Source organism: Pan paniscus, chromosome 5 (assembly GCF_029289425.2).
Source record: "Pan paniscus chromosome 5, NHGRI_mPanPan1-v2.0_pri, whole genome shotgun sequence".
Lineage (NCBI taxonomy): Eukaryota > Metazoa > Chordata > Mammalia > Primates > Hominidae > Pan > Pan paniscus.
Window position 1 is genome coordinate 121664109 of NC_073254.2, and position 23944 is coordinate 121688052.

At 33.9% G+C, this 23944-nt stretch overlaps 1 protein-coding gene across 10 annotated transcripts in view; it reads left to right on the forward strand.

The window, feature by feature from the left end:
- The window catches only part of GRIK2 (glutamate ionotropic receptor kainate type subunit 2), a 1183164-nt gene that overhangs the window by 738104 nt on the left and 421116 nt on the right, over positions 1-23944 (forward strand). The gene's annotated exons all lie outside the window — the stretch shown is intronic.

A 23944-nucleotide genomic window follows, 5' to 3' on the forward strand; every position in this document is an offset into this window, starting at 1 on the left:
CCTTAAATGATTCACCTGCCTTGGCTTCCCAAACTGCTGGGATTACAGGTGTGAGCCACTGGACCCATTCTGAAATATTTATTTAAAGAATTTTTCTGCCATGAAGTTTTTGCTAGGGTCGTTTCTCAAGGCAAAGCCTTGTGATGAGTCAGTGAAACTTGCCAAGAAATTCAGAATTATGCCTTACTATTTTATCTGGCTGTTTACGTGCAAAGAATGCATATAAAACGTAACAAACTTTATAAGGCATGTTAAGGTTAGAAAAGTTTTTACTCATATGTGGAACAATATAATATTCACTGAAACACTCAAGTTTGTGGAACTGCTTTTGTGTAGATGTCATTTAGAGACTTAGAAAATAGAATTTACTAAATGATATTTATTTCAATGAGTTAAAGGAATATTTTAATAAATATTTGCTAACTACAGGTTATCTGCTTTCTTGTGTTAATGCATTTTATTATTTTTGCATACAAATGTTATCTTGAATTATCAGTTAAAAACAAATCTCAGAGAAATACAATAAAGTAACAAAAATGAAATTTTAATTTTCATTGGAAGTTACATTGGTGAAGCAGCTGCATACTATTTTGCTTACTATAGAGTGATAATTAATTTTACTTTAAGATGTTTATCAACAATATAAACAGGTCTCTTTAAATTAGAACATAAAAACATTTTATTTTAGGACACTTCGCTATACTTTCATAATTACATTGAGATTGAATTTCATTTGAATTTAAATTCTCTCAAAGTGTGCCAGGAACACATTTTGTTCATGCATGCAGTATATGGAACTCTGTGCAGAAATTTGCCCATTTGCCAATAAAATTGGTCATCTGCAAATTGACAGATAAGAACTCTTTCAAGGGAATAGGAAACTGGGAGCTACAGGATTAAAAAAAGGGAAAATAATTTCAAAAACATTTTCATTTAGATAAGAAAGAGTGAAATGCATCTAGATACAAATTAGAGTAATTTTGTTTTCTTATTTAAAATATGAAATATTTATAAATAATTAAAAATTAGGAATACATCATTAAGAGTCCTTAAAAATAAGTATGTTTGATCTCTGTTAGCTCAGATTAAACCTATTAAATTTATTATATTGCTTTCTTCCTAAATCATTACTTCTTTGTCATTGGTAAAGTTCTGTGTTCCAATTTTGAACGTCAGGTTCTATATGAATGATTTCTGTGAGTATGTGTAATCAAATGATCCAAGGGATCCTCAGTTGCAAATTGGTCCACTTATGTTTATGGATGGTCATCTACAAAACTATATAAACGTAGATACATGTGCATCGTTAATCTGTGGATTGTTTACTTCTCCATTCCTTCCTGATGTAATTCATGTATAGGTTGTCCAAACATCATATATCCTTATAATGTACACATTATATACATATGTGCATGCACACAGATATGTACATCATACATGTGATATTTTGTATTAATTATCATCCTTAAACTCCTCATAGGAAGAAGAAAATTGACAAGTATTCAAAATGTTTATAGACATATTACCTTTATTCACAATCCTACGTGTATGCACATGTGTGGCATTTTTATTTAATATATGTGGTTCTTAAGTGATTCACTAAATAGATAATGGGATTTGCAATCAGGTCCTACAATAATTTGGTAAAATACAGCCTCATGTAATTGATCTATTCCTGCTTTAAATTATATTCTCAATTATATCATTGAGGCAAATATAAATAGGGACACATGTATAGCTAGTTGATTATATACATTTAATGGAGTCCTGACCTCAAATTTATTAAAATGCTTACTATTTAGTTACTCATTACTATTTAAAGGAAACTTTGCCACTCCCTTGGCTTTGAAGGTGACATAGACAGTTGGATATTTGAAAGGTCTGATTAGTTAAGTGGTAATGCTAACTTAGAATTGTTACAGAATTATTCATAGAATAAATATGTCTTGAAATCCTCTGAAGAATAAAACATATTGCTGTTCCATTTTATGCAACATTTAATTCAATGAATTTTGATTATCAACTGATACATGCCAGGGAGAGTTATCTGCCACGAAAGGAATTATATGCCACTAAAGGAAACAAAGGCCCAGCCCTTGTTGAGCTTCTAATCCCTATTGAGGGACATGTAATAACTCATATTTTTAATACTATTTGCAATGGGATAATTGCACTTGTAACTGACCAATTGTTGCCTCTTACTTTACAGCATTTTTGAGAACTTTGATTATTTAATATGATAGAACTGACTCGAAGGCAGAAAAGTCCCTTTGAAATGTATTTATAAATATATAGTAGACGTTTTGTCTTTTTGTTTATGTTTCAAAGTCTCAAGGTAGAATTTTTTTCAACTTTCATTTTAAAATCAGGGAGTGCATGTGCAGGTTTGTTACAAGGCTATATTGCATGATGCTGAGCATTGGGTATAACTGAACCAATCACCCAATGAACATGGTATCCAATAGATAGTTCTTCAACCCTTAACCTCTTCTCTCCCTCCCCACGCTTGTAGTCTCCAGTGTCTATTTTTTCCTAAATTTATGTACATATGTACCAAATGTTTATCTCCTACTTATAAATAAGAACATGCAGTATTTGGTTTTCTGTTCCTCTGTAATTCACTTAGGATAATGGCTTTCAGCTACATCCATGTTGCTGCAAAGAACATAATTTTGTTCTTTTTTATGGCTGCATAGTATTCCATGGTGTATATGTACCACATTTTCTTTATTCAATCCACAATTGATGGGCATCTTGGTTGATTCCATGTCTTTCCTGTTGTGAATAGTGCTGCAATGAACATATGCATGCATGTGTCTATTTGATAGACTCATGTATTTTCCTTTGTGTGTATACCCAGTAATGGTATTGCTGAGTCAAATGTCGTTCTATGTTTAGCTCTTTGAAAAATCTCCAAACTTCTTTCTACAATGGCTGAACTAATTTACATTCCCACCAAACTGTACAAGCATTCCTTTTTCTCTGCAACCTCACCAACATTTATTTTTTTGACTTCCTAATAATAGTCATTCAGACTAGTGTGAAATGGTATCTCATTGAGGTTTTGTTTTGCATTTCTCTGATGATTAGTGATGCTGAACGTTTCTTTCATATGTTTGTTGGCTGCATGTACATCTTCTTTTGAGGAGTATCTGTTCATGTCCTTTGCTTACTTTATTAATGGGGTTATTTGTTTTTTGCTTGTTGATTTATTTCAGTTTCTTATAGGTTCTGGGTATTAGACCTTTGCTTGATGCATAGTTTGTGAATATTTGCAAGGTATAGTTTTAATGATAGAATTCAGCAAAGAGAATTTGTCAGCTTCTCAAAAGAGCAAGATGACTATTTGATGATGTGATAGGAAATTTGATTATAGCTTGGACTGTGAACTGAAATGGGAAAAACTCCACCTCATACACAATAAAATAAACATTACTGTCTTTATGATGGACTTATGTATCTGCTTTTACTGCAAAACACACATGTGCTTTTTTTTTTTTTACATATTTCCTTTTTCCTTTCCATATTTATTTATTATGTATGCTGTTGCTCCCATTTGTATTCATTTCTTTTTTGTTGTGTTGTCCAGTTTGATACATGATAATTATACTTTCATCCAGTCTTTGTTCCCACCCCCAAAACAGATGGGATGATAAATGAAATATAGTGCTGGAATAGGATAAATTCTTAAAATGATGTTAACAGGAGCTATTTATTTTTTACGATAATTAGCATTTGTTGTTGTCATGGATGAATGCTTTTAAACACCCTGAAAGTCTGTTATAGCTCTGAATGATGTCCAAAAATGATGGAAAAGAATTGGCTTCAGAAACAAAGCTGTGTTTCTGTCAGTCATTTTGGAACATATGATTCATTTTAAATATAAACTAAAAATAAGTTGGCTAGATGACAGCTTGTAAGCAATTCCAGAATAAGTTGTTCATATTTGCTTTAAAATCCCTGTGTTTCATCTTTGTTTATAGATCAGCAGTCCATTAACAAAAAAACTCTGGACTGGTAAACAGAAGCATGGGATTCTATTCCCAGTTTTGCTACTAAATTACTGGTACAACTTCAGAAAAGACAAGAAGGGAATGGAAATGCCTGCAGAAATGAGCTATAATGCACTATGAATTGACATTGTGTTAGTTGCTGTCGCGTAAACTATTTCACTTAATCTTCAAAACAATTCTGTGTGTCCCAAAGGAAACAGGTGATCATGACATCATACCTGTTATCTCCAGTGACTGGCTCTCCTGCTCACCAGAGCCTAAACCAGAAACATGAACATCTTCCTTGATTCTTTTCTTTTTTTGGCTCAACAACAATCGGTTGTCAATTCTATACTTGTATGATCTCTCAAATCTTTTATTTTTTTCCTACCCCCTACCACTTCTTAGGTCAAAATCACCTCCCTCTGTCAGCTGGATGATTAACAGCCTTCTAACTGGTCTCCCTTTTTCTAGTCTCTCCATTGCAGTTAGTGTAATTTTTTTAAAAAATGCAATTCTGATCTATTTCCCTCTTAATAGCTTCTCATTCCTCTAAGGCATTTTTAAGAAGACTTACAATGCTCAGTGTGATGTAGCCCCTATACTTGTGCAGTGATATTTGAGTCCAAATCCCCCACTAATTTATTTCAAATTGAGCCAGTAGACACCTTTTAGTTGTTGAAAATAATAATCTGTTTACCTGGAAAGCTCTCTTTCTGATCCTAGTCCTCCTAGCCACGAAGTGCACACGTACATGTGCACATTTGCGCAAACACACTCAGGCATACCATGTGGCTTGGGTGTCACAAAGAAAGGCTGCCCTGACCCCTGCTTTCAAGTCTGGAATAGGTCTCTCCAAACACATCCCAAAGGACCATGGAAACGCCCGTGACCATCCCCACCCCCATGAGAACTCTTATCACACTCTGAATGGCTTTTCTTGGGTGGATCTTCTACTGGATCAACCACACATCTGAGCAGGGTGAACCCTAAGGCTGCTCACTGTTTTATCACCAGCATCTAGAATGTTGCCTGGTTGTGGAAGTACCTTAATACTTCTTAATAATAGGAAGATGTGTTATATCCATTTTTAAGCAAGATAATTCCAATGAGTTAAGTATTCTGCCAAAGTCAAATTTGGTTAAGTAGCCTTTAACTACTTGCCAAGGAATAAATAGATTCAGCCACAATTTTCAGATATATGGACATGACTCTTTTATGGTTTCAAAAATTTTATAAGAAAGCTCAAGTGAATTGTGTTTCTTTGATTTCAACTGCAGTTAAACATATATATGTGTGTATATACGTATATATGTATTCTTATTTGAGCAATTATTTATTAAATTTCTGTATACCAGCTGCTATCTTAGGCAGAGGGGACAAGAATTATAGATAAAACTTTGACCTTCTCCATGGGCTCAGAGTACAGTAAGTTAGGAGAGAATAACACTACACTCTAGTGTAACAAGTGCACAGAGAGGCAAGAAAACAGCATCATGACATCTCAGGAGAAGAAGGGCTCAGGAGAAGAAGCTGCCTGGAAAGGATGGAGAAGAGTTTTAGAGAAAGTGACATTATAAAATTATCATGAAGGATAAGTAAAATGCTGCAACTGGAGAAGAGTCTACAGTGTGCAACATGTGTAAATGTGAAGATGACTGAGGGAGCCAGTTTGTCAGGAAATTGCAAGCACTTCATTATGACTGAGTAACAGAAACAAGGAAGATGAGGAATGATCAATGGATTTTATAAAAAGCTAGCGTAGGAAAGATCACAGAGAGCTTTGTACTACCAAGTCCACCTTTTCTTGCCCACCCTGCCCTGGAATCTACATGGTTATAGCAATATCAGTGATGTTTGTGTGATGTGAGCCTGCTTTCAAACCACCATGGAACGCCTCAAAAATTGGCATATATCCATTCACCTTTTTCCTGGAAACTCAGAAAAAGACATAGAGGGCCATCTGTCAGCCTAGGCTATTGTGGTTACTACAGTCTTTGGTATCAGGACATTCCAGACTGAAATCCTGACCCTGTCGTGTAGTTTTTAGCAAGGGATTTGACCACTAACAGTCTGAGAGTTGATGCATGTATAAGGTGAGGATAATATGTATCATACTTCACAGGATTGTTGTCGTGTAAAGTGCCTCATAGAGGAAACATAACAAGAATTTAAAACTTTCAACAATATAAATGCTATGGGCCATGTGCCATTTTTCTTCACTAAACTCTATGATAAAGAAATTATTAATCTCACAATTTTTGAAATCGATACATGTTTATTATAGGAAATTCAGTAACTACAATAAAGTTTAATAAAAATAAGATAAAATAATCAAGATTTTTTGCTATCAAGTTAATCATTTTAGATTTCTTTCCAGTCTGTTTCTCTGCAAATACACATACACATACACACATAGAGCATATTATTTAGAGTTCTGAGAAAGAAACAGAAGAAACATGTAGCTTGTAATCCCACTGTTTTAATATGAGAAAACTTAGATGCAGTGAGTTGAAGTAATTTGCCCAAAGTTACATAGCACATAAGTGATAGATCTGGGTTTTGAAACTAGGCAGTCAACTTTAGAATCTACTCTGTTAAATACTGTCACATGATGTTAGTTGTCGTTTTATTTTGTGGGTTTTTTTTTTTTTTTGGCTCTTTTTAAAAATCATTATTTTAAGCAAGATAATGGCAAGATTAGAATTATTTTTGGTAATGGCTTTCTGACTGCAGTGTGGAGAATGTGTTGGGGATATGAGATATGGAGAGCAATAGGGCAACACTGGAAGCAGGAGAATTCCTGAATTAGCCAAGTTGAAAAGAGATGACAGTTTCAATTAAGAAGATTTTGATGGAATAATGTTGACATGAAGAATTCTAAGAGGACTTAGGAGATACAGATTGTAGAATTTAGTAAGTGGATGCCAGGAAGGAGTGATGAAGACAGGAAATAAGAATTACTCTATGTTCCTAGTTGGGGATACTAATCAGTGGCACATTTACCTAGAAGGAGAAAACAAGAAAAACAGCTTCAAGAGAGAAGACGATGTCTGCTTCTTAACATATGAAGTTTGAAACATCTATGAAATATTCACTTGCTATCATTCAGTGGTATTGTATATATCATAAATTCATCTTAAAAATAGGAACTTGGTCTGGGCAGGCATATAATGCTTCCATTGGCATTTTGCTGTGCCCTTCATTTGAACTTCTTTGTAGTATTAGGAAATGAAGAAAATCAACAAAAAACAATGAAATAAAAATAGGGTGATAGTACAAAAGAAATGAGTTAGTGGGTGGGCAGCCATGGAGATAAATATAGACATGAGAAGAGCTTACAGACAGAATGTCCATTCTTTTCATTAGTGAAGGAAAAGCAGTAATATTTTTAGAAATAGTAATATTTACCAAATTGAGCCTAGACTAATTTCTATGATATGATCACAGGAAAAAAAAAAAAGCCAAAGCTTTTATCTTAAGCAAAAACAAAAACACTTTCTTAAAACACTAACTTTATTCATTTGGATGAAGTATACTTATAGACTGCTTTAGATACATTTTTGTGTGCTTTTGGAGTTAGCATAATATAATGGAAAGTCAATTAATAGTGAAAACTCATTTTATTTTATCTTGCACGTATATTTAAATAGGATAAAATAAAATTAAAGTTAATATAAAAATGTATATTCCTGGAAGACACTAATTTTTGAATAAGATAATTTTTATATTATCAAGCATGCAAGAAAATAATTTCAATTTTATTTCAGGGAGTGGGGTAATTTGGATCTCAGATGATTATATGTTGTACGTTTTAAATACAAGCTTCAAGTGCTGTGTTCTCTAATTCCAAGTGCAAATACAATTAGCAATTATGAGTTAAACTTAATTATTTGGATATACTTGATTACATAGCTTGGTGTAGTAGTATTTCCACACAGTTGGTTATGCTTGAACTTATTTTTTTATTCCTATTTAAGCAATCATAAAAATTTTTTTAGAAAAAAATTAACTCAAGATGGATTAAAGACTTCAACGTAAGACCAAAAACCCTAAAAACCCTAGAAGAAAACCTAAGCAATACCTTTCAGGACATAGGCATGAGCAAAGATTTCATGACTAAAACACCAAAAGCAATGGCAACAGAAGCCAAGATTGACTAATGGGATCTAATTAAACTAAACAGCTTCTGCACAGCAAAAGAAACTATCATCAGAGTGAACAGGCAACCTAGAGAATGGGAGAAAATTTTTGCAATCTATCCATCTGAAAAAGGGCTAATATCCAGAATCTACAAGGAACTTAACCAAATTTACAAGAAGAAAAAACTCTATCAAAAAGTGGGTGAAGGATATGAACAGACATTTCTCAAAAGAAGACATTTTTGTGGCCAACAAACATATGAAAAAAAGCTCATCATCACTGGTCATTAGAGAAATGCAAATCAAAACCACAATGAGATACCATCTCACACCAATTAGAATAGCAATCATTAAAAAGTCAGGAAACAACAGATGCTGGAGAGGATGTGGAGAAATAGCAATGCTTTTACACTGTTGGTAGGAGTGTAAATTAGTTCAACCATTGTGGAAGACAGTGTGGTGATTCCTCAAGGATCTAGAACCAGAAATACCATTTGACCCAGTAATCCCATTACTGGGTATATACCCAAAGGATTATAAATCATTCTACTATAAAGACACATGCACACATATGTTTATTGCAGAACTGTTCACAATAGCAAAGACGGAATCAACCCAAATGCCCATCAATAATAGACTGGATAAAGAAAATGTGACACATATAAACTATGGAATGCTATGCAGCCATAAAAAAAAAAGGATTAGTTCATGTCCTTTGCAGGGTCATAGATGAAGCTGGAAACCATCATTCTCAGCAAACTAACACAAGAACAGAAAACCAAACACCGCATGTTCTCAGTCATAAGTGGGAGTTGAATGATGAGAACACATGGACACAGAGGGGGCACGTCACACACTGGGGCCTGTCAGGGGGTGAGGGAGTAGGAGAGGGATAGCATTAGGAGAAACTCCTAAGGTAGATGACGGTTTGATGGGTGCAGCAAACCACCATGGCACATGTATACCTACGTAACATACCTGCATGTTCTGCACATGTACCCCATAACTTAAAGTATAATAAAAAAAAGAAAAGAAAATTATTTCTTGGGTTCTGATTAAATAATAGTGAATATTTACAAATATGTTTATAGGACTAATTCTCAAGTTTTAAAACCTTTAAAATATATGCCAACACTGAAAGACAAAAATCAAATTTTGAATCTGTAGCAATCACACAATTCATGTTTCTGTAGATAGTGAAATAAATCCACACTAGATCTAAAAATGTAGAAGGAGCAAGTCTTATACTAAACCTCAATAATATTTGCATTTTGGAGGGGGGGAATGTGAAGGAAGAATAATTCTGGTGATAGTCAAACACTGCCATTTTTTAATTTACATTTTTCTAAATTTAAGCATATTGGCATGCACATTTTTGGTAGGTACTGCCCTCCTGCCCCCTACAGCCTTTCCTTGTTCTTGGCTATCTTCCTTTCTATGTGGTGAAGTGGGAAGGATAGTTCTTGTATCATCTCTCTGAAACACTTGAAAATTTTGACCATTCCTTTTTTCAGGGCAAAAATAAAATTCTTTTGCTTTGGCTTCTGCACTGTCATTCTATCTGTGTTACCTCCTTCTTTTTGGCCATTTATTCCCATTGTCATACTCTTAAACTCCTTTTTCTTTTCCTATTTCTTAACTCATGATGTTGTTCAAGATTTTATTTCCAGTCTTGTTTTCTCATTGTTTACCTCGCTCTCCCTAAAATCTTTCACTTGACTCGTGTTTCTGTACCTATATGCTGTAGACTCACCAATCTACATTTTCAGTTGTTTGTACTGACCTCCATATTCACAGTTCCAGCCATCACTGATCATCTTTATTTGAATGTCTCATAGGTACATCTAACGCAACATAACAAAAGCCAAACTCAGTATCTTTGCCCCAAATTTGCTTTTTACTCCTGAATTTCCCTCTTTATTGGGTTGCCCACATCAGATCCCTAGTGATCATTCTAGATTCTTTCCTCTCTCTCACCCTCTATTTTCAATTGATCACTTAGACTTCCCATTTTTATCTCACATTTCTCAAATTTACTCCTAGCTTCTATACTTGTCTTAGTTAATATCATTTAGTGCTGGAACCATGCCCTGCCTGCTACTCTATTTAAATGCGTTTACCTGACGTAGAGAAAAGGGTCTTTTTTTGAAATGATAGTCTCATGAGGTCATTCCCAAGCTTAAAGCTGTTCATTGTCTCCCCAGTTCAGAGAAAAATGAATTGTTCCTCGGCATGACACATACAGTGTCCATCATTGACACTCTCATGCCTCTCTGATTTTAAATTTCTGGTATTCCTTCTCTTAATATTGTGCTGCAGCTTTCCTTGAATAATTATAGCTCTCTCTTACCAAGCATGCTATGCTGTCTCAATCTCTTTGCTGTGCACAAGTTGTCCTCTCTGCCTGATGTGTCTTTCCCATTTGGTGGCCTATTCATCACCTGTAAGATGTACCTTAAAATATAATATCATTTCTAAATATTTATAAATTATTTCTAAATATTCTAATATTTAGAATATTATTTCTTGATGCAAGAGTTACTTTAGTAGATAAAATAGTTCATCTTCATTTCTGTAGTAAGTCTTATTTTTAGCATCCTCACATAAGTAATTTAGCAGGAGTGATGCTGTCCTGGTCATGGAAGCTCTAAATATCTTACAATTTATTTACCTATTTATTCATTTACTGATTTGTTTGTTTGTTTTATTACTTTATTTACTCCACAAGTAATTATCAAGTATCTAGTATGTGTCAGCACTGTTCTAGGTACTGGAGATATATAAGTGAACAAAATAGATAAAAATTCTTTGCCTTATGGAGCTTACATTCTAATGTAAGGTGATAAACAATAACAAAATAAATATGTGTACGCAATAGTATCAAACGTGATAGGTGTTATGAAGAGAAATAAAGCAGGAGAGATGTGTAGGGAGTACATGGGAAGAAATATTGCAGTATTAAGAAGGGTTGTCAGAAAATACCTTATTTAGAAAATGGCATTTGAACTAAGACTTGAATAAAGTAAGCAATTATGCCATATCCAAAGAAAAGTGTTTCAGAAAAAGCAAGGAGGAAAAATATAACCACGGGGAAAATAGATTAAGAATTTTGAGCTAAAGGAGCCACGTTTTAGTTTTGCTGATGAGTTTTGGGAAAAATCTAAAAACCAAAGAAGACTATTGAGACATCTGTCATTTGTTTTGTGTGTGTGTGTGTGTGTGTGTGTGTGTATGTAGATCTGTAGATATATGATGACATATGTAGATGTTTCACTACTGTTTTAGTAACAATAATGTCATTTATTTTAAAATAGCTTTGTGTAAGCCTGGGCAACATAGTGAAACCTAGTCTCTACAGAAAAAAAAAATTAATTAGCTAGGTGTGGTGGCACTCACCTGTAACCCCAGCTACTCAGGAGGCTGAGGTGAGATGATTGCTTGAGCCTAGGAAGTTGAAGCTACAGTGAACCATGATTGCACTACCCTACTCCAGCCTGAGCAACAAAGTCGATTCTGTTTCAAACAAATACACAAACATAAAATAGTTCAGTGTAAGGACTTGTCCACATAAAAGTTCATTTTTCTTGTTATTAAGAGGGAGTCTCGCTCTGTCGCCAGGCTGGAATGCAGTGGCGCAATCTCGGCTCACTGCAACCCCCACCTTCCGGATTCAAGCTATTCTCCTGCCTCAGCCTCCTGAGTAGCTGAGACTACAGGCACGCGCCACCATGCTCGGCTAATTTTAGTATTTTTTAGTAGAGATGGGGTTTCACCATGTTGGTCGGGTCGCAAACTCCTGACATCAAGTGATCTGCCCTCCTTGGCCTCCCAAAATGCTGGGATTACAGGCATGAGCCACCAAGCACAGCCAGAAAACTGATTTTATAAGACAGTTATGTTGACCTAGTGTATCACATGTATCAAACCTAGGTTTAAATTTAATCCAGATAGGATCTAGACTTTTTAGAGGTATTTCTGATACAGAATCACTTATTTTTAGTTAAGTATTCAATAAATGACCATGTTAGACTTATTTCTCCTCTTTATAGTTCAGTGTAAGGACTTGTCCACATAAAAATTGAGTGCCACTGCACTCCAGTCTGGGCGAGAGAGCGACACTCCATTTCAATACGTACATACATACATACATACACACAGTTTTCTGTTTTCTGGGACCTAATATTTGCTGCTCAACATTCTATAAACTTTACTTTGTTTTAAATATATAGTATATATGGTGTATTCAGAGATAACATTATCTAAGAATCTAACTTTTTCAGAATGCAAGAAAATAATTAAAACTCAAATTCTAGACAGGCTAATTGTCCATTCCAGAGTTCTTCCAAGTTAGAAGTGGAACAGTGTCCACTAGGATAGTATTTCAGTGACTCAAAAAGGAACCAAACAAATAATTTTTTTGCATGAATGCATTAAATGCGTACTAATAATATCTTGTTACAAACAGAATTCTGACTAACAAACCCTAATGAAAATACAAAGCCTAACATATACCTCTTCTTATCCCCAAAGGAATTATTTTACTATTCATAAATACTTGTATTTTTGTAAGCCCAGTAATCTTTCTATTGAGAAAACAAAACTTATTGTGTAACATATATTACAGTTATAACTCAAAGCACTTGTTTTTAAATTTAATTCATAACACAGAATAAAATATCTGGGCTACTGTTAAAACTAAAGATTCCTAGGCAAATCTCTATGATTCAGTAACTCTAGAGTTATATTCAGGGGCTTGCATTTGGAAACATAGCTAATTGTAGTAGGCATTCCTCACATTTACCAATATCTCTGGTTATCTTCACTTCTAAACCTCAAAAAGTTGCAGTTTCCAAATCCTTGCTGTGGCCAAGTGGATTGCTTTAGCTGATGAAATGTGATAAGTGGCATTGTTCACTTCCAGGTGGATGCATTTAATTGCCTTGCTCTTCCTCTCCAACTCATTCATTTCCCAACATAGCAATTGTGCTCAAGTTCAAAGCATCCTAAAATACCACCAAAATATCAAAGATTGCTAACCTGGAGAATTATCTGGACCTACAGCAGACCTGGCTTTTATGAGATATGAAATCTTGTTCTGTTAAATCACTGTGATTTGGGAGGGGGGATGATTTTTACTATAGTATAACCCAGTCAAGTTGTCGTTGAATTTCCATGTGTATTAAAAACATTAGGAAGGCTTGATAAAACACTGCTTGCTAGACTGACTCCCAGTTTCTGATTTTATAGGTATAGTTGTGGCCTAATAATTTCTTTTTCTAATAAGTTTCTGGGTAATCGTGATGCCATTAGTTTAGCAACTCCACTTGAGAATCACTGATCTAGCCAATCTTGACCAATATACAAATTTTCATATTTTGAAACAAATTGACATTAAGTCAAACTTATCAATATGATAAACAAAGGCATCATTTTTGTATGTAAAACAAATTTAAAATGTTTAAACAAGCATAATTTTTAGTGATTTAACACTGACAAAATTATTAATCACTTCTTAAAAACACTTAATTGTCTGAACTTCAACACTGAGTAGCAATTATTCTGCTAAATATTCTTGTCCTTAAGAGTATTCAAAATGGTTTTGAATTAGCTTTAATATGAAGGAAGAACATTCCTCTGTAAATACAGTAAAAATTGTGAAGTATAAATTGAGATTTAAAACAATCTGGTATTACTAGAATGTTTTATAATATCCATTTCATATAAATTTAAAAATAGTTTTACTTTTTACTTTAACTTTTAAAAAATGTACAAAAAGTACTAATTAATTACATGTGCAATGATTCTGACTTGTCATTTAAGTATTTTTTTTCAAATTCCCCATTCCACTCTCACAATGAACTTTTTATCCAATTGAAATAATTGAGTTGGCATTACAGAAAGAAAATTAAGTCAGCTCTTAAAATCTTAACACTAACTTGTTAATTACCCTATTAATAACACAATGAAAAATGACAAGCTATAATTCCTTTTCCAAAAATATGGCTGAAGGTCAGAGAGCTGTCTTGCTGGCATATTGAGAGACCGAAAATTACAAATGATGAGCTTTTTTTTCTTTTAAATATCATCAGATGCCATTAGAAATTCAGCGAAGAGACTAGATCAATATTTAAAATATAATTTTAAACATAATTTTCCTATTATTAAAGAAAACAACTGCTATATATTAGGAAATAACCTAGCAAAGATACTTGTATTTGTGTGTTAAGAAGACAAATCTAAAGGGTTTCCAAACATTGTCCAGGTCTGAGCTTTTACACTATTGAAAAAGGATTCCATGTGCTTTTAGCCTACAGCAAAGATCAAAAAGCATTCACAGAGCCTACTGGCAAACCAGAGATAAATAGAATGGTTTTCTCTGCCATTAAACAATAATTCTTGAAAATGACTTTTTTCTTTTATGTGGGGTACAGTAAATCCAAATTATGCAGGACAAAGTTTACATGCACAGTGAGTGATCTAATGTGGTATTGTTTGCATATTTATATATGCATTTTTCTTGGTACAGTTTAATTTATTGTTGTAACTGCTTCGCTATTTAGGAGAATAGAATTGGTTACCAAAGACATTGTAAAACTGTTCTATAATATTGTAGTACTCATTTAATATACATATATAAATAGTTTTACTTTTTAATTTAACTTTTAAAGAATTTTGCAAAATAAAACAAAATTCTGTTTCAGAGTAGAGACACTTAAACATTTGTAGTTTTCTTAGAACATGTATAACAATACCATAATCTTGTATTCAGATTTTTGAAATTTGTAATTGTGGTAAAATACACATACAATTTGCCATCTTAACCATTTTTAAATGTACAATTCAGTAGTGTTAAAAATATTCACACTGTAGTGCAACCAATCTCCAGAACTTTTTTATTTTGCAAAACTAAACTTTTGTATGCACTAAACAACCATTCTCCATTTCTCTTTCCATAGTCTCCAGAAACCACCATTCTACTTTCTGTTTCTATGAATTAAATACTCTAGATACTCACAGAAATCGATTATACAGTGTTCGTCTTTTTGTACTGGTTTATTTCACTTAAAATAGTATTTTCAAGGTTCATCGATGTTGCTATGTTGTAAAGTGTCAAAATTTTCTTTGTTTTTAAGGCTCAATTATATTCCATTGTATGTATGTGTCACATATTATTCATTCATTCATCAAATACTTGGGTTGCTTCCACCTTTTAGCTATTATAAATAATGCTGCTATGGACATGGGTAAACAAATATCTCTTTGAGGCCCTATTCTCAATTCTTTTCAGTATATACCCAGATGTGGAATTGCTGGATCATATATTACTTCTCTGTTTAACTTTTTGAGGAACCATCATACTGTTTTCCATAATGGATATAACATCATTCCTACCAACACTGCACAAGAGTTCTAACTTATCCGTATCCTCACTAACATATATATATTTTTTAATTGTACTCATGTTGATGGGTGTAAGGTGATATCTAACTGTGGTTTTGATTTGCATTTCCCTCATGATTAATGATGTTAAACACATTTCTATATTCTTATTGATCATTTGAATATTTTATTTGGGGAAATGTTTAAGTTGTATGCTGATTTTTTTATTTTAGCTGTTTGATTCATTGGTTGTTGAGTTTCAGTAATTCTTTCTATATTCTGGATATTAACTGACTATCAGATATATTATTTGCAAATGTTTTCTTCCATTCCATGGGTTGCTTTTTCACGTTGTTGGTTGTGTCCTTTGATGCAAATTTTTAAATTTCATAATCCAGTTTATTTTTACTTTTTTTAAACCTATACTTTTGCTGTCATATTCAATAAATAATTGCCAAATCTAATGTCATGAAGATTTTCCCCTATGTTTTTTTCTAAGGGTTGTATAGTTTTAGATCTTACATTTAGGTTTTTTATGTTTTTTGAATTAATTTTTTTTCTATCTTGAAGAGTAAGAGTCCAACTTTATTCTTTTGTATGTGGATATCCAGTTTCCCTATCTCTGTTTATTGAAAAGACTATTCTTTTGTCATTTATTGACCACATATGTTAGAGTTTATTGTTGAAAATGAAAATTATTTTACCACATATGTGAGAGTTTATTTCTGAGCTCTCTATTTTATTCCATTGGTTTATATGTCTGCCTTTGTGCCAGTATCATACTGTTTTAACTAGCTTTGTAATAAGTTTGAAATCAGGAACTATGAGATCTCCAACTTTGTTCTTTTTTAAGATTGTTTTGGCTAGTCAGGATTTCTTGAGATTCTATATGAAGTTTTAGCTGAGTTTTTCTGTTTCTGCAAAAAATTTTATTGGAATTTTGATAGAGAGTACATTAAATCTATAGATCACTTTGAGTAATGTACTCATATTTTTAAAACCAAGGAAATTTGAGTTATATTAAAATATACTTTATAAATAAAACAACATTTATTTGTCAATTCATTAGTCTATTTAGTAGCCAATCAACTAACATAGATTCTTTCTATAGCAGTACATTTGCTGCTTCAGTTAGGGTCCATCACATTCTTTAATTTGAGCTCACTTCCTTATTTGTCTGAAAATTATTTTTTCTTTATAAACTTTATATACTGATGACATATACAACTATATAAAGTAATATCTTATCAAGCACTTCCTTGGCCAAAGAAGAACCCAATGTGAATAAGATGTTTTGATTCTCCAAATACTTAAACACTAGTGTTACAAATAAATTACAGTACAGTATGATAAATGCTAAAAGAGAGTTATATAAAAGTGTTGTGGCAAACTGGAAGTTGAAATCAAGGAGATCCAGTTGGTTGGAGAACTAAACAGAGATGACATTTAAACTGGGTCTCAAGTAATGTTAAGGGTAGGTAAGATAGGAAATGCAAGTGTACAGAGCTGTGAAATGGTATGGTGAACTGGTAGCATGATGAAACATCTACTGAGGTTGATACACCAGACATCATCTAGAGATGCCCAAGAATAAAGACAAATGGATCAAAAGAGATCATGAAGGGACTGGCAAGACTGAAAATGAGAGCATATAACCATATAAGACTAAAGTAGGTTAGTCACCAGCAACCCTGTAGAAGAGGCTGTGGCTGGAATTTGGAATTATTAAATATCACTGGACAGGTTGGAGGCATAAATAGGTTCCAAAGAACAGTCTTGATTTAGGCCTCATAATGCTGCTTACCAAGAATCAATTAACTTTTTAGGAAAAAGTGACATAATGAATTTTTGAGTATGGAATTTTTAATTCGTATAATGTATTTAGAACATTAAAAGGTTATTAAGTTTTGTAGTTATTGGTGCTATTTACCAAATATATCTAGCTCTGGTCTCAGGCATAGAACAGAATTGCATTTTCTCACCCTCTTTGAGGTAAGGCAAAGCCATGTGATTTTCTTTTGCCAGTGAAATGTGAGCAAAGTACTGAAATATTTCTTGATGACTATTTCAAAAGTCAGTTATCAGTTTGTCACATTTTCTTCTCCATGCTATAGTAATGATGAGAACATGACTCTTGATGGAGGTACTGGAGTAACTATAAGGTGCAAAGCCACCCTACCAATCCATGCTAGACAAACAATAGGAACGGCAATAAACTTGCCTGTTGTTTAGCCCCTGAGACATGTAAACATAACTTACCCTATCCTGACTGTACAACAAGTAAGACATAATAATGGCTGTAGAAAGCCTTGATAACAGAATAAGAAGAAAAAAAAAAAACTAAAATCAACCATAATCTTACCCAAATGAGTCATTGTAACTATTTTTATATTTACCTCTTAAACTATAGTGTTACATAGAAGCTTAATTCATCATGTCAATTATTTACTTAATTGTGACAGATGTTTACTCTGCTAAAGGTATATGCTGTTGCTCTCTCTCTCAGGAGATTAGCTTCCCTGTCAGTAGCTATTGTGTTATAACTAGCCATCATCAAATTTTCTCTTAAGTGGGAAACTACAATACATAACAAGGTTGTTTTGAATCTCATATGAGACAAGGTATATAAAATAAGTGGCACATAGTACGTTAAACAATAAAGATGGGAGAGGCCGTTTGTCTTTCTAAAGGTTTGCTTATCAAAATTTTAAAATACTTGATACCTTTAAAATATAAACCATTTTTGTTCAACAAAACTAGAGCATAATGTAATAATTCTCCATCTCCCTTAAGCAAGTGTATGCCATTTGTCATTTTCTTTAAAAATAAATGAACTTGTTCAATTAGTTGAAAATTTTCTTTTATAGATCTGATTTTACAAGTTGATGGGTTTTTATTGCAGCATTATGTAAAAAAGCTTGAACTTTATTGCTCTTGATTAGTCCTTATCCTTCTAAGAATTTTAATGATAATAGAATATTTTAAGATGCATCAGTGCACATTTATGTTGAATGTTAGTATCCTTTCTGCTCTTCACTGACTAACACTACAGTTAATAATAAAAATTTATCTTTATTTTTGAAGCCTTATTATGCATATGTGATATTTATACATTTTTGGTGATAAATTCTATCACCACCTAGTGCTTTGGACAACATTTTATATTTCTGCCATTTCTTTTTGCATTACATTAAGATGTGTAAACTGTGACTGCCCATTCTTCTCATAAGACTTTTAGTTTATTGCTTCTCTCCCCAGTAAGCTGTTCCACAAGGGCAGAGAATGTATTTTCTTTAGAACTGTGTCCTCACCTCCTGGATCAGGGCATGGCTTGTAGTAGATGCTTAATGCACATTTGGGGAGTGAACTAATAGATAAATACTATACAGTTCTGAGTCCAATAACCATATTCTGACACAACTACATCCCCTACTTGGATTTTAAAAGAGAAAGTTTTTGTATCTTCTTGATGATCTAATTATAATGCTGCGCATCTAGTTTAGCCAGGACAAGATTTACATATGTTGCTGAATTTAGTAAATTCTTACTTCCTGGACTTCAGATAAGGTAAAAAGTAAGCATAATTACAAAGGGCAGGAAAAACCCTTAGTTATGAAAATATGTATTATCTTGACTACGGTAATTATATCATGATGTCAAAGCTAATCAAATTTTACACTTTAAGTACATATATTTTAGTTTACTTTAATTAGAATAAAATTGAAAACAAAAGCCAAAAGAGTAAGAATAACATATCAAATTGCTTTATATTACAACAGCAATATTTCTGTAAATATTCTTCCTCTACATTTCAAAATTTGCAAAAGATATCACCACAGGCAATTGGGCATTACTTTTGAGATTCTTTGTCAGTGGAATACATTAAATCTCCCGCCTGATAGAGAAATTAAAACTGCCACATTTCTGTCTCTGCTAGCATCATCTTGAAATGTTCATCCCTCAAACAGGAATAGATGGAAAGGAGAGGAAAGGAGAGATGAACAGAGTTTGGAGAGGAAATTACCTCATTACTATGAGCACAGAGAAGAGAGACAAGAAAGAGATATAAAACATGAGAGGTAAACATAATAATCATCATGACAACAACAGCTATTGAAAGCTCGCTGCATGCCAGTAACAGTCTAAACACTTAGCATGCATTTCTCGTTTTTCTGTTTTCATGGCAACTCTGTTTAGTGTCCCTATATAAAAAAATGTAAAATCTGAGTCTTAAAGATGTTATGAAACTTTTCTGAGGGAAAGTACAAGTGTCAGAATAAGGATTTAAACCCAAAATGTTGAATCTAATAGTCAGGTTCTTCACTGAACGCTATACCTGTTCATAACAGACACAAAATGTAAAAAACAAAGAGGTAAAACAGAAAGAAACAAGCTTCTATGTGTATTGGTAGATGAGGAGAGACTTTGCAGCTGATGCTAAACAAGAGGCTAGGGTCCACAGCTATCTACACATCTCCTCAAGACAGAGCTCCACTGTAGACAGTTAACTCCAGGTAGACAGAAGTTAAGACATGTGGAAAACATTAAATAGAAGCAATTGTTTGCTATAATCTTTGCCACTTTTGCACTGTATGCATTTTTGAAGATCCAAGGCCTTTTCCCAGGCTATAGAAGTGCACTTTAAGCCAATCTTTTGTTTTATGAGATATAAGAAATCACAGCCATATAAATAAGGCACAAGCAGAGATGAGTAAATGGTATATAGTGTCTCCAGTTTTAGAAAGGATGCAGATTATATCTGAACCAGCATAATGTCACTACAAGAAGGATGCATAATGTCATAAAAATGTACTTCATACGACTCAGTTATTTGTGTTTTTTATTTATTTGTTTTTAACTAAAGATGAATAGCCTCTGCCATATTTTAAAAGGGCAGGCAATATAAAGTTCAATATTAGAAAATGTACCTAAATGACTGGAAAACACATCTTATGAACTAGTATATTAATCATTCAGTGTAGGAAGCAGAAGGCAACATTACATATCACTGTGATGTGCTAAGTGCTAGTCTCAAATATTCATGCTTAGGCAAGAGTTTATCAACCTTGGTGCTGTTTAGTTGAAGTCATGGGGGGCTATTTTTTGTAAAATGTTTACCAGCATCCCTAACCTTTACCCAGTAGATGTTAGTAGTAGTTCTCATCCCCAGTTGTGACAATTAAAAATATCTCCAGACTTTTTGCCAAATGTCCCCTAGAGGCAACATCACCCCTGATGGATCACTGGCTTCATTTGAGTATATTTCTAATCATTATTTTTCATTAAATAATTATGTTTCAGACTTGCAGTAAAGATATGCTGTAACTTTAGATATGATTTAGAAGTCTATATCTTAGAAACTACTATAAATAGACTCAGTACAATTGGAAGTGGAATTGGACTACCGATGATTATATTCATTCACATAACCATTTGTTAAATACACACTAAATGCCTGTCACTGTTCCAGGTTCTAGGAATACAAAAATAAAGGACACATTTGAGATCTGCATTACACCAAAAGTGATATAAACTGTTTATTGATCCAGATTCTCCAAGATCTACTTTTGTATTCTATTAATATAATCATCAGAAACCATAAATTGTTAGGCCATATTACCTTACATCTATGTAGAAATATTTTTCCTAAGTTATCATGGTTTCTCTGGGAAATGAATATAAAAATTTCCTTTGAAATATTTTTTAGTTTTTTTTTAAAGTGATGAGCCAACATACCATGCACCATGCTATTCACTGTCTTCAATCCAAATAACAATTTACATGATAAACTAAAGATTGAATTCAAAGCATAAAGATTGTTTATCAACCCTTGATTTCATTTATTTATCATTTGAGATAACAATTCTACTTTTTAAATTATTTATATCGTTAGAGAATTAGAGAAGAAACTATATGTATTAGTCTGTTCTCATACTGCTAATAAAAAGATACCTGAGATTGGGTAATTTATAAAGGAAAGAGGTTTAATGGACTCACGTTCCACTTGGCTGGGGAGGCCTCAAAAACGTGGTGGAAGATAAAGGAAAGACATGTCTTACATGGTGGCAGGCAAGAAAGCTTGTGCAAGGGAATTCCTATTTATAAAACCATCTGTTCTTGTGAGACTTATTCACTACCACAAGAACAGTATGGGGGAAACTGCCCCATGACTCAATTATCTTCACTTGGCCACACCCTTGACACGTGGAGATTATTACAATTCAAGGTGAGAATATGGGTGGGGACACAGCCAAACCATATCACTAAATGTTCTGAGTACTTACCAGAATCATTCTCTCCAGAAGCTTCCTTCTAACTGTGCTCTCTCCTCTCTTCCTTTCAAGAAGGTAGTTTAGGTCCTGGGATAAAAACAAAAGACAAACAAGTGACATAATACTAGCTCCAGAAACTGTGATAGCATATTTTATTTCCATCACCTCAATCCCCTCAGGAAGTACAGAAAACTCACAGAGAGCATTGAAGAAGTAAAGAAGTTATGCAACGTGCCCAAAGTCACACAGTGCTTGGTACCCATGTTTGACTCAATCTTAAGTCCATGCTTTTGTCATGCCGCTGCTTTTCCTCTGGATCACCTGGGTTGGAGTAATATTAAAAATGTTTAACAAGTGATCTTACAGACAGCAACCAACAGCTCGTACATCATAGAGATGTTTACTAGCTGATAATCAGCTTTCACCCTTCTAGAAGACCCAGTCTACATACAAGTACAAGCCACATTTAATTTCCTACCTGTATTCTCATAAATTAGTCAAACTGAGTCGCCTTCCTAAACTCTGGATACCCTCCTTATAATAATCTTGGAGATTTAAGATTATAGCAAACAGGTAAATGAGTTTATAAAATGTTCAAGGCACCAGCAGTGTTACTGTGCTTCAGGGTAGAGTCAGGGAAATTAGACCAGGTGCCAGCTAAGAGTAAAGCGAGAAAGCCCAGAGTATGATTCTGGATCACTGACAACTGATGCTGTGGGCTGAGGAAGGGAAAGGTGCAGAAGGGTGAAAGTGGGTGGAGTTTGGTACCAAGTCTGAGTGGAAACTACACATTAGGACTGCAAAGGAGATCAGTAAAAGCCAGATGATCCCTTTTGCCATCTCTAGATCTTCTAGAAATTAATTTCACACAGTTAAGGCTCATTAAGTGCTCCTAGACAAGCTCTTTGCAACAGGGCTTCCTGGGGAGTCCAGACAAATTACTGTTTCCTTTGACCAAAGCAGCCTGAAAGCAGGTTGGACCTCTTTATTAGAATGAACTTAGATACTTAAATTCTCCTTTCCCTTCCAGAGCACATAGGATTTTTCTGACCATAACTAAAGAGCAAAGGTTTAAAATACTAATAATTCCAAGAAAGGAAACATTGGAAACCAATTAGTAAGGATATCCATCTAAATGACCAGAAAGATATTTTCCACTGTTTGGCTGGAAGGAGAGGAAAAAGGCGTGCTGACCACTTGGTTCCTGAAGCACCAGAGGGGTCACCAATGTGAGGAAAAGGATAAGAGAGGGGAATCTTGGAGCAAAGATCAACTTTATCCACCTCCTTTCCAGTTTAAGTCCCCAAATTCCCCTGTCAAAGAATACTTAGTCGACAAAGAGAAGCTGTACCAAAAACTGTTTCATCCATAATCAGCTGTGCCCAGAAACAGCTGATGCAGGGAGTGAGGTGCATTAGCAGAAAGTCAGGTCAAGCCCCAAGCAAAAGTGATGGTTGGTAAGCCCAGGGTCTCTTCGAGGAGACTCCAGCCTGAACCTCCCATTATCTGCCCTCCCTCTTTGCTCCATTAGAAATAATCACTCCTAAGTGGCCCATTATCAATGCCAGCATGATTTTTTCACATTTGCTAAAAGCTTTTCCCTTTTTCTTTTGTTTCTAAGGAACTATTTTAATTCCCTCTCCCCTTTATTTTGCAGTTAACTGACTTGAAAAATATCTGATTTGAAATGGGGCTTACAGACCAATTTCTTCTTTCTTTCAGTACATCCCACGACCTATTCCCCACCCCCTAGCACCTAGTAACAGCCATCGCATATGCATTAAACAAAAGACCCATTAGTGGAGCATTGTTTTGCACTTCTGCAGACAAAGAAGAAAGAGACCTCCAGTTAGAATGAACTCTTTTTGTATTTCTTTCTTTTTCTTTTTCTTTTTTTTTTTGGGGCAACAAATAGCTTTCTTTTAAATTCAGAAATGAAATGGCATTGAGGCCCTAAATTGCTCTCATCTAAAATGTTTCACTCTCATCTTCACTTTCCTAGATTATGATCAATTTTCCCCAGAATGAATAATTCAAATTGAGCCCAGTCTTCTGAATCCTTAGAAAAAACAATGCCTTCGCATTTTGGGTCTATTCTACTCACTTATCACTTGGCACATTTTGTCTGCTACTGGCAGATATTCTTTTTGTAACATAT